This window comes from Barbus barbus, assembly GCF_936440315.1.
Source record: "Barbus barbus genome assembly, chromosome: 7".
Taxonomy (NCBI): domain Eukaryota; kingdom Metazoa; phylum Chordata; class Actinopteri; order Cypriniformes; family Cyprinidae; genus Barbus; species Barbus barbus.
Window position 1 is genome coordinate 11483224 of NC_136735.1, and position 18527 is coordinate 11501750.

An 18527-nucleotide genomic window follows, 5' to 3' on the forward strand; every position below is an offset into this window, starting at 1 on the left:
AATACGTTGCAATTAGCATTAAATTGGCCACCCAGCTCTAAAAAATATTAGTGTCTTTAATCTTTATTGACCATTAAAAAAAAGAAAAAAAAAGAAGAGAAAAAACTTTCGATTACCAATAACGTTTAAGATTGCGAGTATTACAAGTATTTTTAATTACAAGAAATCGCATTATAATCAAATAATTTTGATTACATTAAAAAAAATCCATATTCAAGATTGGCGTTTGTAATGCTTTACATAAACACAGGAAAAATACACAATTCCAAACAGTCGTGAACTCCCAATAAGCACACATCGTAGAGAACGCGCTCCATCCTCCAGCTGAACATCACTTTTTAACAAAGATGCGCAGCAGCAGCATCTTCGCTCCGCCCCGCCCATCCCAGGCTGCGCTCTTTCTCTCCGCGTTGCGTTCACAGCGCAGGCGCAGTACAGAGCCACCGCGCGGCTCACTATTTAGCAAGAAGGGAGAGCGCATACTCAGCACCTGTCGTGTGTGTGGCTGGGGATTCGGTGGGAGGGGTCATTATTTGGCAGGGAGCGGCAGAGAGACGAGCATTTCCTAGATACCCACAGCAACGCGTGGATTCATTCTGCTTCCATCACTTCAGAGGCGAGCCGGCGGATTTTCTGGGCTGTTTAAACTTACTGGCTAGGTTTGGAAAGCCGTCGTTTGGAAATAAATCACAGCATCGTATTTCCTCGGAAGTGTTTTGTTCCTGTACCGGGGCTGTCATCACTGAAGGTAGGATCTATGGAAGCCACTTTGGAACAAGCAAACCGTTATTACATGTGTCAGAAAGGCGAGGCATGTGCATCCTAGCCTTATTGCGCTGATTATAAGGATTTAAACTAGGGAAAAAATGTTCAGATATCAGATGAAAGATACATAGGTAAATCTCCTGAAGCGACTGTCTAATGCATCCCTCAGCTGTATAAATCTAGTTATTCCAGCACCGAGGTGATGGCCAGTGCCTCCCATCTGCAGCCTGCTAGCATACCGGCTAACCAGCTCATATTATGTTAAAGAAACGTTTGCTTTTTAACAGAAAAATAGCGGAATATTGTCCGCGTGGTAACGGGCGTTATTTTGCATACGCATGGTGTATTGTAATAATAAAAAGCATCATTTCGACTAACTGCGGTCTGTAGACACCTTCCATCCTCATTGTCGGAGCGCCTCCTGTCTTAAATGTCCCGTTATTCTTTGTCTGCAATTACTATTGTGCACGATTTTATATTTAAATGATAGGTTGCAAAGCCTTTTAGGATCTGTACGTTTATAGGAAGTACATATTAAAGTTTTTTAATAAGATACAACTTCATGACATTGAGATATTTTGTCGGTTCTTCTTGCTGGATGAAACCCAGTGTTAGAAAATGAACTTTCATTTGAATGTAAAATGGTATTTGGCCCGGAATCGATTTTTATAGCTTTTTTTTTTTCTACCTTTAAGAGGATATATGGGTTTCAAAAATAAATAAATAAATAAAAAAAGGAATAAATAAAACGTAGTACTGCATGTCATCAAATTTATATCAAATGTTCCAGTCTGGGTCTGGGTTTTTGTGGCAGGTGTGCCAGATCCTAAATTATCTTCAAACCCCAAAAGCTATACGAACAAAAGGTTGATGAATTGTATGTATTTCATCATGACAATAAAAGATTGCATTATTGACTAGAAAAAAATATTTACAAATTAAAACACATATTTTCACTTGTTGCCAAATCGACACTAAAGGTTCTTTCACACTAAGGATAACTGTAACGATAACCATAACATTTTAATCATCGTTCTAATTCTGTGAGAATAGGGAAGTCCACATTGCAGCTAATTATAGCAACACTGAGGAACAATATGTTTGGAATCACTTTCAGAATCATTTTTTTCCAACTGATAAATAATAATAATAATAATAATAAAAAAAAACATTGCCTGCTAATCAGAATCCACCAACTTTAAAGAGTTTAAGCATTTAAAGCGGTGCATATTTTTAATAAACAGAATGATATTGTGTGTTGGTGTGGACTAATATACAGTAATTGTCATAATAGTTATCTTTAGAGTTAGCGCACAGAAGTTGCCTTCGCCAAAGGAGGTAATCATAACAACAGTACATCGCATATGTGCTTTCCATTGCGTTTTGGGGAGTGTGTCTATAAAGCATGCCATCTACTTTCAGAGGGATCACTTAATTGTAGATTTACATTTCACAACTAAACTTAAGTTTAGATTGTTGACATTTAGCTAGTGGTGTAAATGGCAAAAATGAAATTTCTTTAAATTAGTCAACTCCCTGGAAGTCATTGTATTATTCACACACTGTTATCAGAATTTGCTCACCTGAATCAGTGAGCAACCAATGAATCAATCAATCAATCAAACTTTATTTGTAAAGCACTTTAAAAACACCTAATTGGACCAAAGTGCTGAACAGTGCTGAAAATAAAACTCATACAAACATAAAAAATAAAAAAAAACATCAACCAATTAAATATACTATCCAAACCTATGGATACATTTTATTAAACACATCACAAATGTAATATGCAAAAATGAAATTTGCACATTAAGTACAAGACGTGGCACGTATCATTTTTGCTTTGAGCTCTGCTTACTTTCAGACCATAAACGGAACGTAAACTGTATAATTGTTGATAACATGCTGCATCTGAATGTAAAAGAAAGGGCGAGCTGTTAGAAATGTTGTATAATGCATGTTTAACTTATCTAAACTTATGTTGTGACTCTATAATTGTAAAACAAGCCCTGTGCAAAAGCAGTTGTTGTGAATTGTTACACCTTATGCCAAGGTAAACAGATTTTGTTTTTTTTTCATTTTATCGCATTTATGTTCTGCTAAGTGATTTTACTCCTAGGATAGCTCAGTGAATCAGTTTTTTTTTATTTTTATTATTTCGTTAAAGCCTCAAAACTGTAATCAAGACAGTCTGCATTTATTTAAAGTTAACATACTACAATCTTCCAAATCAATAAAGTTTTCTCAAATGTTGTCAGTGGGATTCAATGGGTTTGTGTATTGCAAGTTGCATAATACAAATCCTAAACAGACATGTCATTTCTTAGGTGAATTTCTTATAATGATATGGGATTGTAAGAGTACTTGTGAGCACGAGATCAGCTCATCAGATCAGTCAACGTGTAACAACACAACATTTTAATGCACCTTGTCCCTCACAGCAACAGCATATTGTAACACCCTGTTTATAGCGCTAGTGAAGCCACACGCTGGAATATTCCCATTCTAATCAATGAAGCTAACTGTTTAGACTGCTTCCTTGATCATAATGGCAGTGTTTTATTTGCTCACTCGCAGTGCGGTTTCCATGCCGTACAGAGTTGTAACAGTAGCCGTAAGCAGAAACCAAATGGGTGTGAAAGGGCAACAGTGAGGCTCTATTTAGAAGTCCAGCGTTTGATTGACAAGGAGGTGTGCAACACTATTACAGCCTCCACAATCATGTCAGAGCTTTTCTCAGCACTGTAAGTCACACAGTGTTTTTAAAGGGTCACATGCTTTCTGTTTTCATGTAATATGACGCTGATATACTATATGCACAGTATTTATTAAATTTCAGTAGGCCGATATCAAAATTTCTTGCATTCACTCAAAAGCAAGTAAGTCGTAATTCTGTATCTGCTGTTATAATACTCAAATGGACTGGCATTGCAAATAAATAATGTGCTTCATAGTAAGTACCAGGAGAGCAGATTTGCCCTGTGTCAGCTCTTTGGGACACCCTTTGTGCGTGATCTCAGCGAATCTGGTCGCTATGGTGTCTCCAGTCTGAGGCAAGGGGCTCTGTTTGCTAAGACAAACAAGCAGTAATAAAGCACCCAGCTAGACAGAGAGAATTTCCGATGTGAAGACGCGCTCACTGCACTGAATGACAGCATGCATGCAAATCCTAGCATGTATTGTTCAGACTGTTGATTCTAATGTGTGCAAACATTTATACAGCGCTTGCCGTCTTGAGAAACCACACTTGAAAGTGACTTGTTGGTCTGTCTGTGCATCCATCCATTTATTTGCAGTACTGTATATGTATGAATGTGAAAACATTTTCTTGAAACTTGTGCTTGTGCCACATTTATTTAAAGCAGAACATTTAACAGTTTTTTAAAAGTTTTTAATTTTTTATTTAATTTTAATTAAATTTTTAATTAAATTTTAATTACATTTTTAATTAAATTTTAATTTAATTTTTTATTTAATTTTAAATTGTTTTTAGTCGTGGCCTAATGGATAGAGAGTTGGACTTGTAACCCGAAGGTCGTGGGTTCGAGTCTCAGGCGGGCAGGGATTGTGGGTGGGGGAGTGAATAACCAACACTCTCTCCACCCTCAATACCACGACTGAGGTGAGACCCTTGAGCAAGGCACCGAAGCCCCAACTGCTCCCCGGGCGCCGCAGCAATGGCTGCCCACTGCTCTGGGTGTATGTTCACTACTGTGTGTACACTTGGATGGGTTAAATGCAGAGCACAAATTCTGAGTATGGGTCACCATACTTGGCCACACACCACTTCCCTTCCCTTTCCCTTTTTTTAAATGAATGAAGCAATACATATGCTGTTCAAATTTAAGACAAAACATATGAGAGTTATCTTGATACTAGTTTATGTGTAACTGTGTTACTGCAGTTATAAGTAAAATTTGTAAAATATAAAGAAGGTGTAATAAAATCTTGGGTCCCACTTTATATTAGGTGGCCTTAACTACTATGTACTTACATTTAAATTAATAATTTGATACAATGCACTTATTGCGTACATACGTGTTTTTACATTGTACTTATTTTTTTTTAAATACCTACATGTAGTTACATCTGTAATTAATTTCTGTAATTACATTTATAATTACTCTGTTGACCCATCCCTTACATCTTAACCCACCCTTAAACCTACCCATACCATCCAACCTGTCCCTAACCGTACCCATATCCCACCTCAATAGCAGCAAAAGTGTTTTGCAATACAATAAGTACATTGTACTTATTTTTTGATGTAAGTACATAGTAGTTAAGGCCACCTAATATAAAGTGTGACCAAATCTTGTGTGATCTCTCTTCAAAACAGTAATTTGTATATATGTTTTCATTTATATATCAGTTATTTATTAAAGAAAATATATTTTTATTGATCAAGCACATATTAAATAATCAATAAGTGACAGTAAATACACTTTTAATTTTCCAAAAACATTTCTATTTCAAATAAATGCTGTTTTTGAACTTTCAAATCATCGAAGAATCATGTAAAAATGTATCACTGTTCCCATAAGCAGCACAACTGTTTTCAGCATTGATCATAAAAAAGGGTTTCTTTCACTCCAAATCATCATTATTAGAATGATTTCTGAAGAAACATGTGACACTGAAGACTGGAGTAATGGCTGCTAAAATTCATAAAATAAAATACATTTTAAAATATATTCAAATAGAAAACATTTATTTTAAATATTTCACAATAATGCTGTTTTTCTGTGTTTTTAATCAAATGCCTTGGTGAGCATAATATACTTTTTTTCAAAAACATAAAAAATTTGAACAACCCCAAATCTTTTTCCAAATACTTTTTAAATGTACAGAGACTATATTTTACAAAAAAAAAAGTAATCTCTGTAAGTAAAATATTTCTAGACCTGTCTTTGGTTCATTTTAAACAGAAGATTTGAAATGGTAAACATTTGTTCAGATTTTATCAGCAGCATTTGTTTGCAGTTTCAGAATAATTAATTAAGTTAATTGCTTTTCTGTTTGTGAATCTGCTTATAAATGTGCTCATAAAGCGCTTTTCAGAAAAGCCTTTAAATAAAGAGGTGAAATTGCCTTTGATTAAACTTTTATTGTCACAATTAAATGTTAGAAGGACTTTTCTGTGTACTGTGTGAGTACTGTGTAAAGTGTAATGTTGAAATGAGACTTGTTTCAAAGGATAAACTAGGCAGAATTAGCCCTTTGTAATGGCCTAGATCTAAGACATTGTTTTGTCTTACCTCTACCTTTATTTCATTAAGAGGAACATTTTAATGTATTATCTTGAGCATGTGCCACAGACCATACGCAAATTTCATGAAAACTCCCACTTATTCTTTGCTGACATTATGAATTTACAAGTTTATGCACTATAATCTGAGTAATGGGAGTAATGCTAGCAGGGACTAATGTGGAAAGACTTGAAAGTTGAAACACCCGTTTACATCGATGCTAATGTGCCCAAATACATTGCGCGATGCCTATTGGGATGCAGATGTAGCTATTGTTCATGGAAAGTTCCCCATCAGGTTTCATGTAGAAGTTGTTCTCTGTACTCATCTTGATCATATTCTCATCCATTTATAAAAGAGGAAGCATTAAAGTGGTGTCAGGTTAGTACAGAGGCCTAGAAATGACAAATTGCCTCAGACAGAAACATTGTTGATTTAATGTTAAATTTTTTTTTTAAACCTTGTCATCCAGCATTGCATTTTTGCTCAACGTCCTTAACCCTCATGTTGTATTCCGGTTATGTTGACCAAGAGAAGATTTTTTGTTTTGTTTTTTTTTCCCCGAAAATTATAATTAATATTATTGCATTGGACTGAAGCCAACTGATTTTGCTCTCACGCAGCTTCCAAAATTTTTTGATAATTTTGTACTTTTTGGGGGGATTTTTCTCCACCTCTTTCTACACTTATGGTGCCCCCAGTCAAAAATAGCAAAAAAATTGCTAATATATTTATCATTGTGCTATATTATTAGCAACTCTTGGCCTCAAGCTTTGTATGAAGTTGTTTTCTTTCAAATAGCATAGGTATTTGTGTGTCTTTTTGGAAATGATTAATCGTAGGCCTCATTGTCCTGAGTTTATTCACCTCAGTTTTTTGAGTGAAGGCAAAAGGTGCAAAGCTCAGATCAATGAGGCCTGCATCCAGTCATTTCCAAAAAGGAACACTAAATGTGCTAAATGAAAGAAAACAATTTGATAAAAAGATTGAATCCAAGATTTGGTGATAATAGCATAATGAGAAATACACAAGAACCTTTTAAAAGGCCGGTAATTTTTGCCCGCACAAAAACATTAGGACAATTTTAAATTATTTCAGCACAGCACACTAATATTTTTTATATCAGTATTCCTAGTTTAGATGTGTTGATTTTTATAGTGCACTGCTGTCTGTTTTACACTGATATTTTCAGAAGTTTTTAATGAAAAAAAAGTTGTTACTTCCTACTAACAATATGCTTGGAGAATTTGAGGAAAGCATAATGATGGTGGGTCAGTGCAAAAGGGCAGCGTCTACCTGGAGACACAGTTTCTTTTTAAAAGTCTGCATTAGCATTTTCTGAGAAGAAGGCAGCAGTACTGTCTATATTTATCTGAGGGATGCTGAGCAAGAAACCACTTCTCTGATCTTCTCGTTTGCAAACAGCGGCGCCTTTGAGTTTGGAGACGGTGCGATCAACTGCCTGCAGCGCTGCAGAAGTAACTGAGGCAGTGATGCTGCGAGATATAATCACAAACAAATCACAATTTATGATAGATTGCAAACAGCACTTGATGCTCAAAGTATTTTAGAACTTTTTATTTAAACGCTTTTGACACTTTTATTTGATATTTTATTCTATGTTTTTCCAATTAATTTTGTGAAAAGAACAAGTTATTTCTCAATGCACTTTAACAGTCAGAAACGTCTCAGGTTACGTATGTAACCATGGTTCCCTGAAGGGAACGAGACGCTGCATCGAAACGCATATGGGAACGCCTTCAGCGTGACCAGGCTCTGAATATGATGTGTAATCAGTCAAACAAGGGCGAGGCGTCACGGGCGGGGTGACGTCACGACCAGGAAGCATATAAGCACGTGCGGCGGAGCCGGCTTCAGCTTCAAGTCATGAAGCAAGCGCTGGCAGGGATGCCAGAAGTGTGGCAACGCGACGCAGCGTCTCGTTCCCTTCAGGGAACCATGGTTACATACGTAACCTGAGACGTTCCCTTCCAGGAACTTCGAGCTGCGTCGAAACGCATATGGGAACGAGATACCAACGCCGCCAGACTGACAAGTCCCTGCCTGGTGTCAGGACGAAAGGACAGAGGATCCGGGAGTGGCTCGGATGTTGAGGTCATAGAACCTAACGAAAGTCAGGGGCGTGGACCACCCAGCTGCGTTGCAGATGTCCTGATGGAACACCTGCCCAGAAGGCCTTGGAGGCCGCCATACCTCTAGTTGAGTGCGCTCTGACTCCCACCGGCGGGGGGAGCTCAGAGGCCTCATATGCCAAAGCCATGGCACCCACAATCCACCTACTTAGAGAGGGCTTCGTAGCAGGAAGACCCCTCTTAGGCGGACCATAGCACACGGGCAGCTGGTCCGACTTTCTCCACAGGGAGGACCTGTGGATGTATGCGTCCAGTGCTCGCACTGGACACATACGGTTGTGCTTCTCCTGGTCTGGCTCCCCGAAGGGAGGAGGACAGAAGGCCTGCAGTACGACCGGCTGTGGAATGACCGACGGGACCTTCGGAACATACCCCACGCGGGGGTAGAGGAATACTTTCGCCGAACCGGGCGCAAAGTGAATAGAGGCCGTTGTCAGGGCCTGAAGGTCACCCACCCTCCTCAGATAGTGATAGCCAATAGGAAGACGGTCTTGATAGTGAGGAGTCTCTCAGTTATCTCCCGAATGGGCTCGAAAGGTGCAATGCACAGAGCCTCCAGAACCACAGCCAGATCCCACGTAGGGACGCGAGATCGTACCGGAGGCCTCAGTCTCAGCGCACCGCGGAGGAAACGTGTAACTAGGGGGTGTCCAATAAGGGCGTGGTATGACGAAATAGCTGCCACGTAGACCTTAACAGTGGAATGGGTTACCCCTGCGGAGAAACGGGCCTGCAGGAACTCCAGTACTGCACCAACGGGGCAGTTGACTGGGTCGAGCATGGCGGTCCCCGCACCAAGAAGTGAAGAGCCTCCACTTCAAGGCGTACAGTTTCCTCGTTGAGGGAGCTCTGGATTGGAGGATGGTCTCGACAACCTCGGTTGACAGACCGGAAGCTATGAGTTGTGCCCCCTCAGGGGCCACACCCACAGCTTCCATAACTCCGGGTGAGGGTGCACCTCGGTGCCCCCGGCCTGTGAGAGGAGGTCCCTCCTGACGGGCACTTCCCACGGAGTGCCGTCGAGGAGAGATATCAGGTCCGAGAACCATACTCGGCCCAGCCAGAACGGAGCTACCAACGGTAGACTGACCTCGTCCCGGCGCACTCTCGCCAGAACTCCCGGGAGCAGAGCGATCGGGGGGAAGGCGTACAGACGGAGCCTCGGCCATGTCTGTACCATAGCGTCCAGTCCCGGAGGAGCTGGAGGAACCAGAGGGGACATTGCGCTGACTCTCGAGTGGCGAAGAGGTCCACCTGTGCCTGGCCAAAACCTTCCACGTCTGCTTCACCCCCGGGCCTCGGCCCCTGTCTCGACAGGACGCCTGCTCCCACATAAAGATGCCCAGGAATGTGCACAGCTCTCAGTGATAGGAGCTTGCCCTGGGACCACACAAGGATCTGGTGTGCCAGCTTATACAAGGGGCGCGACCGCAGACCTCCTTGGTGGTTGATGTAAGAGACCACTGCCGTGCTGTCGGTGCGCACCAGCACGTGGTGATCTCTTAGGTCTGGGAGGAAGTGCTTGAGCGCACGGAACACAGCTAGGATCTCTAGCTGGTTGATATGCCACGTCAGGTGGCGACCACTCCACAGACCGCGGGCAGGGTGGCCACTCATGACCGCACCCCAACCGGTGAGGGAAGCGTCTGCCGCTAGCGAGACGCGGCGACAAGGAGCTCCCAGCACCGGGCCCCGGGACAAGAACCAAGGATTCCTCCACATGTCTAAGGCACGGACAGCGGCGTGACACTTTGACAGCGCGGAGCGAGTCTCCCCTCAGGGAGACCCCCTTGGTCTTGAGCCACCACTGTAGGGGCCTCATGTACAGCAGGCCAGAAGGAATCACGCTGGACGCAGCTGCCATGAGCCCAAGCAGTCTCTGAAACTGCTTGACAGTGAATGGCTAGCCTTCTCACACTCTCTCGACTGCCGTGAGGATCGACTCGATCCGAGCAGGGGTCAAACGAGCCTGCATCATGGTCGAATCCCACACTACACCTGGATAAGTGGTTCTCTGAGCTGGAGAAAGCACACTTTCCTTGGTGTTTAGTCTTAACCCCCCAAATCTTTCATGTGGGCGAGAACGACACCTCGATGCCGAATCTCCGCCCGCTCTAATGAGCGAGGATCGACCAATTGTCGATATATTTGAGTATGCGGATGCCCTGCAGTCGCAACGGGACCAGTGCCGCATCCACACACTTGGTGAAAGTGCGGGGTGAGAGTGCTAGGCCGCGGGGAAGAACCCGATACTGATACGCTTTGCCCCCGAAAGCGAACCTCAGGAACTCCCTGTGAGAGGGAAGGATGGGTACATGGAAATAGACATCTTTGAGGTCTGTCGTGACAAATCAATCCTCGGACCTGATTTGAGACACGATCTGCCTGACAGTGAGCATCTTGAACTTCAGCTTTCTGGCTGAGCGGTTCAGAAGACTCAAATCCAGTATGGGCCTCAGCCCCCCATCCTTCTTTGGAACAATGAAGTACAGGCTGTAGCAGCCGGTGTGGAGTTCGTGAGGAGGAACCAACTCGATGGCTTCCTTCCTCAGCAAAGTATCGACTTCCTGTTCCAAGACCAGAGCCTGCTCGGGGCGGACCGTAGTCACACAGACCCCGTTGAACAGCGGAGGTGGCCCTTCGAACTGGATGGAATAGCCAGCCTCTACCGTCCGCAGGACCCAAAGAGACGTCGCAGTCGCTGCCAGGCTGCCAAACGATCTACTAAGGGAATCAGTCTCTCGAGACTGACCTCTGGTGTTAGAGAAAGAAGGGAACTGAAGAAAGCAGGAGGAAGAGATGAAGCTAAAGAAGAGAAGGATAAATTGATGCAGTCTAAAAAAGCTTTTGTTGACTATATCACAGTCACACATGCTTGAGAAAGAAAATTAGACCAGTTTTGCTAGTGCCCTTTAAAAGTCTTCAGGGAGATGCTGTGACAAAACTGGTCAGATAAAAAATAACAGCTTCCCTTCCAGGAACTTCGAGCTGCGTCGAAACGCATATGGGAACGCCTTCAGCGTGACCAGGCTCTGAATATGATGTGTAATCAGTCAAACAAGGGCGAGGCGTCACGGGCGGGGTGACGTCACGACCAGGAAGCATATAAGCACGTGCGGCGGAGCCGGCTTCAGCTTTTTGTCATTCAGCGAAGCGCTCTGTGTGTGTCAGTCTTATTTACTGTTGTTTGTCCTAGTTTTAAGTGGAAAGCATTCAGTATCATGCCAAAGCCAAGGGCAAGCTCAGGGGTGAAGCTTTCAGACCACGTTTTAAGTCGTGTGTGCATCCTTGCCCTCGCTATATCACGAGCGAGGACACACACGATTTGTGCGTGGTCTGCCTGGGTGCGGAGCACGCAGAATCGGTCTCCGCACACGGAGGGCTCTCTTCGAGAAGGGAGCCTTCGCGAGCTCCCCACGCGGTGCCGGTCCCGCTGCTGCCGAGGCAGAGCGGCGGCTGCACTCGTGGGGCGCGAGTGCAAAAAGCTGAAGCTGCGGCGCACCGGCAAGAGACGCGTAATCTGGCGGCCGAGGCGAGTTTCTCAGGTCCGCTGAAATCACAGGCGGAAGAACCTGAGAGTAATACTTGCTGGGACCTGCTGTGCCCTGGAACTGCAGGGTTGACAGACAAATCCCCGGAGGGCACCGAGGGGAGACGGTCACCGTGTGCCGCGGTGTAAGCCGCTCCACCCCAGTAGGGGTCGTCCTCCGTAGTCCTGGGGCTCACCCGTCAGGACCTCTGAACGAACCAGACCCTGCAAGGCAGGACCCAAAGAGACACATTCAGCAGCTTGCTGCCCAATGATCTTCTAAGGGAATCAGTCTCTCGAGACTGACCTCTGGGTTCAGAGAAGCGGCCAGACCGCTGTCACGATGCGGCGCACCGGAATGAGACGCGTAATCTGGCGGCTGAGGCGAGTTTCTCGGCTCCGCGCTGCCGGGCGGACAAACCTGAGAAATATACTCGCTGGGACCGGCTGTGCCCTGGAACAGCGGCAGGGTCAGCAGACAAGTCCCTGGAGGGCACCGAGGTGAAGTGGTCACCGAGTGCCGTGGTGCAAGCCACTCCACCCCAGTAGGGGTCGCCCTCCGCGGTCCTGGGGCTCGCCCGTCAGGACCTTTTGCGCGAGGAGCTGGTATTTTTTTTTTTTTTTTTTGCGGAGAAGGCTGCGCCCGCCCAGCAGCCACCTGAGTTTAGAGAGCGCGCATACCCTCTGCCTTCAAAGGTGATGCCGTAGAGGGAGACAGATAGCTCGCAAGCATCTGTTCAACCCGCGGCATCGCCGCATACCCGCGCTCATTCAGTTCCCGCGGGAACGAATGGCCGGGACGAAAAGATTTCACCCGCGATCTCGACACCTCGGTGAGGAGAAAACGGAAGGCTCCTGTGTAGAAGTAGCTCTCTGGGGCGAGAGAGGCGGCGAAACCTCGTCAACGCTCGTCACATCAACCTCCTCGGAGGAAGAGAGACGAAGCGTTGAGCCCTCGTCTCGGGGGGAAGAGACCGCTTCCGATCCGAGAGACGGGGCGCCAGATCAGGCACGGGAGGAGATAGGGACATGCCCCTCTGACTCTCGCCAGCCAGATCAGCCTTTTTCTTTTTCTTTTTTTTTCTGCCAGCCCCGCGAGCGCAGCCGCCGCTCTGCCTTTTTTTCTCTCTTTTTTACGGCAGAAGCGGGACCGGCTTATTTTTCTCTTTGTGCTTGTGCAAACACTGCAGCTTACAAAGCTCATAGTTATATCATATTGGGGCGACAGAGGCGGCGAAACCTCGTGAACGCTCGTCACATCAACCTCCTCAGAGGAAGAGAGACGAAGCATTGAGCCCTCGTCTCGGGGGAAGAGACCGCTTCCACACCGAGAGACGGGGCGCCAGATCTGGCGGATACGGGAGGAGATAAGGACATGTCCGTCTCACACTCGCCAGCCAGATCAGCCTGCGAGCCCCACGAGTGCAGCCGCCGCTCTGCCTCGGCAGCAGCGGGACCGGCACCGCGTGGGGAGCTCGCGAAGGCTCCCTTCTCGAAGAGAGCCCTCCGTGTGCGGAGACCGATTCTGCGTGCTCCGCACCCAGGCAGACCACGCACAAATCGTGTGTGTCCTCGCTCGTGATATAGCGAGGGCAAGGATGCACACACGACTTAAAACGTGGTCTGAAAGCTTCACCCCTGAGCTTGCCCTTGGCTTTGGCATGATACTGAATGCTTTCCACTTAAAACTAGGACAAACAACAGTAAATAAGACTGACACACACAGAGCGCTTCGCTGAATGACAAAAAGCTGAAGCCGGCTCCGCCGCACGTGCTTATATGCTTCCTGGTCGTGACGTCACCCCGCCCGTGACGCCTCGCCCTTGTTTGACTGATTACACATCATATTCAGAGCCTGGTCACGCTGAAGGCGTTCCCATATGCGTTTCGACGCAGCTCGAAGTTCCTGGAAGGGAAGCTGTTATTTTTTATCTGACCAGTTTTGTCACAGCATCTCCCTGAAGACTTTTAAAGGGCACTAGCAAAACTGGTCTAATTTTCTTTCTCAAGCATGTGTGACTGTGATATAGTCAACAAAAGCTTTTTTAGACTGCATCAATTTATCCTTCTCTTCTTTAGCTTCATCTCTTCCTCCTGCTTTCTTCAGTTCCCTTCTTTCTCCAAACCAATGTGCAAACAACATCCCAATGATGGGTATGGAGGAGTTGTTGTAGGAGTCATCTTTCTCATCTTGCAGTCTCCCTCTCTTTCCCTCCACCTTTCACGTTTCTGTATCTTCAATTTTTGTTGTGGGTTCCTTCTCTGCACTAATAATGGTTATTGTAAATAATAATAATAATAGTAGTAGTAGTAGGTTCAGTTTATTGATTGATTGATTTATTTATTTATTAATTGATTGAGGCTGTTTGAACACATTCAACCACATGAGTGTCTACACTATGAAAGTTATTTTGTGGTTTTATGCGTTATTATGCATTTTCGATTACCACTGGAAATGTTTGAAAGTGGAAAGCTCAATGTTTTAGGCAGTGTTTTTTACCTATATTTTGCTTCTTTCACTTGTGATGGGATCGACAAAAACTAATCTTAATACCAGTAAACAAGGTCTGATTCATTCTCTCTTTTTGTCCAGAATAAGATGCAATTATTACTACTTTTCAGGAAAAACAAATGTCTACTCAAGAAAATGCTAACTCTAGTTTTCCTCCTCTGTACCTCGTTTCTTTACTACAGCCTACTTTCTCCTCTCCATTTTCTTATCATGCATTCAGCACCCCTGAGGGAAATTCTATAGCACAAATACTTCTTCAGAGTGTGTTGGAGCACAGTATATTACACTGAGCTGCCCTCCATCGTCTTTTAGATATGTCCTTTTCATCTAGCTTTACTCATTCTCGTTTTTTTCCAAATGCTTCCCTGGTCTATCTTTGAGATTTTCAACATTAATTAACATTCTTAATTAACTTTGGTTACCTAAGCCAAAATCAATGAGGGGGTCAATGAATGTTTTAGGTTCACTATTAGCGTTTAAAGCACTCAGGTACGGAAGTGACCACCAGTTTTCGTACATTAGGGTGTTTTAGGCAAGCTGAGCCCATTTACCTCCTTTTGAGGTGCCAGCAGTCGCAGCATTGGACAGATGGTCATTCCCCCTCCTGGCTGGCTTGAGTTCTATTGCTAAGGGAAATCAATAGGACTGTAGAAGTCACCGTGACCTGTAATTTAAGAACATCTATAAAACTGCTTGCTTTACTTTGTTCAATTATTATTATGTTCCTGTTGTCGTTTTCACTATAGATGCAATTGATTTTCGGCCGTGAAACCTAGTTGTGGCGTTGAACAATATCAGCTAGCAAATATAATTTTTAGACATCTGCTTTTTATGCTCAGAAATTCAGCACCTTGAAAGAAACAACAATCCTATTTCATGTCTGAACATTAGTCTTCGAAATAGACCATTTTTCTCTTTGGCATCTTCATGCAATATGTCTGTAATCAAACCAAGGACAGATCTTATTTGCCTGTGCGTTAAAGAGATTTACTGAATTGCACAGGAACATGGCATCAAGATTTTCATTTCAACATCTAACAAATTTGTTTGGAATTAAAGTATCATACTTTTTGCACTGTATAAAACTTTTGCATAATATTTCAAGTCTTTTGAAGTCACGTTTGTGTTAGGAACAGAGCAAAAGTATTATTATTCACTGAAATTTCTGCACCAGCTTTTCTTGGTGTGTCTTTTAAATGAAATGCATTCACAAAACCACACTAAATGATTTGTTTGTGAATCAGAATCAATACTCAAACCAATTCAATGATGCACTGATCTGGTTATAGCGAATGTAGCTTAATGAAGAAGAAAATAATTAATGAAAAATGAAATTTCAGCTTGTTCACTCAAAGCTAAGACTTCAGAAGACTAGTAATTTGGTACAGTATTCATATGGTGCTTTTGAGTCATTTTTGAAGCTTGAAAGCTCTAGCTCCCATTTATCATTATTGCATTGAAAAGAGCTACCAGCACAAAATTCCTACTTTCATTTTCCACAGACGAACAACATGAGGATGAGCAAATTAAAGATTTGTCATTTTTGTGTGAACTAATCCTCAAACAGTTTTCCTCACGAATGCTGAAATTAGCTGTCAGTGCTCATTTACCTTTCCCAGAAATAGTAGGCCCGAACATTATTAGCTTTCAGCTCCAGAGGCAATTGCTGCTGAGAGTAATTTGATTATTGCTGCTGTTGTCAATTTGTTTTGCAATGAACCGCTATAAAAAGTTGGAATTTTTGTGCACGTCATTTGTCACCAGAGAGCAATAAGTGAGAAATTCCCTCCTCCATTTAGCTCAGATCTGTTTGTTATCTCTATGCCTCTTCAAGAAACGAAGACATAAGCAATATTTGGAGCGGAAGCTAATAACAGCCATTTAAAATGGAAAGAGCTTTCCCTGCTCTATAATAAAGAGTCTTTTCTTGAAGGAATAGATTACATAAAATCTGTATAGCATACAGCATATCGAAATGGGATGCCATGAAAGTGAGTAAATAATGGCTAAATGTTCATTTTTGGGTTGACCTTTTTTATGGTTATTTGTATAAATTTGCATGCATTTATTTCATAGTTCTTTTGAAACTATACAGTTTTAAAGGGTTAGTTCACCCAAAAATTACAATTCTGTAAATTTTTTTTTCTTCTGTTGAACATAAAATATTTTGAAGGATGTTGGTAACGAAACAGTTGTTGGTCCCCATTGACTTCCATAGTAGTTTTTCCCATACTATGGAAGTCAGTGGGGACCAGCAACTGTTTGTTCACCAGCATTCTTCAAAATATGTTCTTTTTTGTTTAGCAAAATAAAGAAATTGCATGCTATCAAACGGAGTATACTTTGAAAGACACACATCAACACTCTCTTGGTCGAGGCTGCTCTTAAACTGCTGGGGAACAGAGATGTGAAGCTAATGGTCAGTGTGATCAGTGAAACCGTCTCAAATCACTGAGCAAGGACTTTTTTAAACGAATTTCATTATGAGATACAGTGCTTTATAGTAATATTGAGAAAAAAAAAGTACTGAAGCTCTGGTTTGTTCTGCTTGTCCTGACCTTGTTTTACATGACTGCATGTGTTTATATAGGTATTAACCTCATTTTGAGCTTTGACTTAATCTGGGTAAACAGCAGGGTACTGTGAAAGAGAGAAGACTGCCGTATTGAGTGCGTTTGTGCATGAATTTGTAAGAGAGAAAGGTAGAGAGAGATGTGTGGAGTGGGAATTGGGTGTTTGAGTGGGATAAGTGGAGTGGTGGTACTATCCATTGTGACTGAGCTTCTTATAAACAGCAGTTCTGAGTTGGCTGATCTTCACCGCCATAGTCCTGTAATGAGAGCTTTTCATATTATTCCATGATCTCAATAATTGCTTGTTATGTAAAGCAGACAGTAATTTGATTTGCATATCCTTAAGGAAATATCAGTGCTTACAAGGCAGCAAAAGAGTAGTTGACAGTCAAAGCAGACAGGTTAGATATACAAAGGCCATTATGACATCATCAAATTGCTCCCATTATAATTTATGGACATGCCTATACTGCAAGTGCCCAATTGCATTACATAGACTTTCAGTTAATGGACTTCTATTTTTGATGCATTGCACAGCTACTATACTTCAGCTACTTACTGTTACATCAAAGCGAGCTTGTAATGTTTCAGGTCTCTGGCCTATTATTATAAGTTTATCTCAAAATAAACAACACATTGACAATCTAAAAAATGTTGAATGGAATTTAATTATTTTAATGTTTTTGAATACTCTTATCACCAAGACTGGAAATATTTATTGCTAATTATAATTAATAATAATAATACAGTTTTAAACATCTCTTTTCTTTTCTAAGATATAATTTATTCCTGTGCTGGCAAAGTGGAATTTTCAGCATCATTACTCCAGACTTCTGTGTCACATGATCCTTCAGAAATGATTCTAATATGCTGATTTGCTGTTTAAATAACATTTCATAACAGTTGTGTTGCTTAGGCTGTTATGTTTTTTTTTTTGTAGAAACTGTCATGTTTTTTTTTCTTTTAGACCAAGGTTGTCTAACAGTTATTCATAAACCAGCCTGGAAATTAGCCTTAGCTGTTTTGACAAGGAAGATGCATTTAAGTCCAATGCTTGCCTTGCAGAAGTTGTACACATTGTCCAGAACTGAAATGATCATAAAGGAATATTTTCTGGATCGGTATAACGACTGTCTTGAGGCAGAGCAAAAAAGACCAGTCGTAATTTCTTTCGGCGTTTCATCTGAGATTGTAGACAATGCTCTGTTGATATAATGGTGGTTACTGCAGGGCTTGGGAGCATCTGTGCGTCTGCTCGGCCTGAAACTTTACTTACTTACTTTTACTTTTGTCATTTAGCAGACGCTTTTGTCCAAAGCGACTTACAAATAAGAAAAAGTAACTAAAACTAAAAAGTTACAACTCTATAAATACTATCTACCCACATATTTAAGAAAATAAAGAAATTAAATAAAATTAACACATGCATATAACAACAACATTTCAATAATAAACATATCAATGAAAAAATTAAATAAAAAGCTACTACTATCCCTTGCCGGTGTCCCTGCCCGGTGGAGTCGCACGGTAGAGTCGATGGTCTTTACACTCTTTGGTCTTCACACTAGGAGGGCTTCACACGACGACTGCCGCGACCGCTGCCGCGGTATAATAACCTTTATTATACCAATCCAACAAATGATCATTTCAATTCAGCTGGACCCACTTTCCTGTTTATCAACTACAAATGGCCAAGCAAGTGCACACACTGACAAGATACACGATACAGTACGAGACCAAACGCGA

The 18527-nt window shown here is 42.5% G+C and overlaps 1 protein-coding gene across 1 annotated transcript in view; it reads left to right on the forward strand.

Moving 5' to 3' along the window:
- The first annotated feature begins 410 nt into the window (after window positions 1-410).
- LOC306872021 (catenin alpha-2) overlaps window positions 411-18527 on the forward strand; it is a 471996-nt gene continuing 453879 nt past the window's right edge. The window contains exon 1 of the mRNA XM_079420336.1: window positions 411-748. The gene's annotated coding sequence lies outside the window, so the exon portion shown is untranslated. The remainder of the gene's footprint in view (window positions 749-18527) is intronic.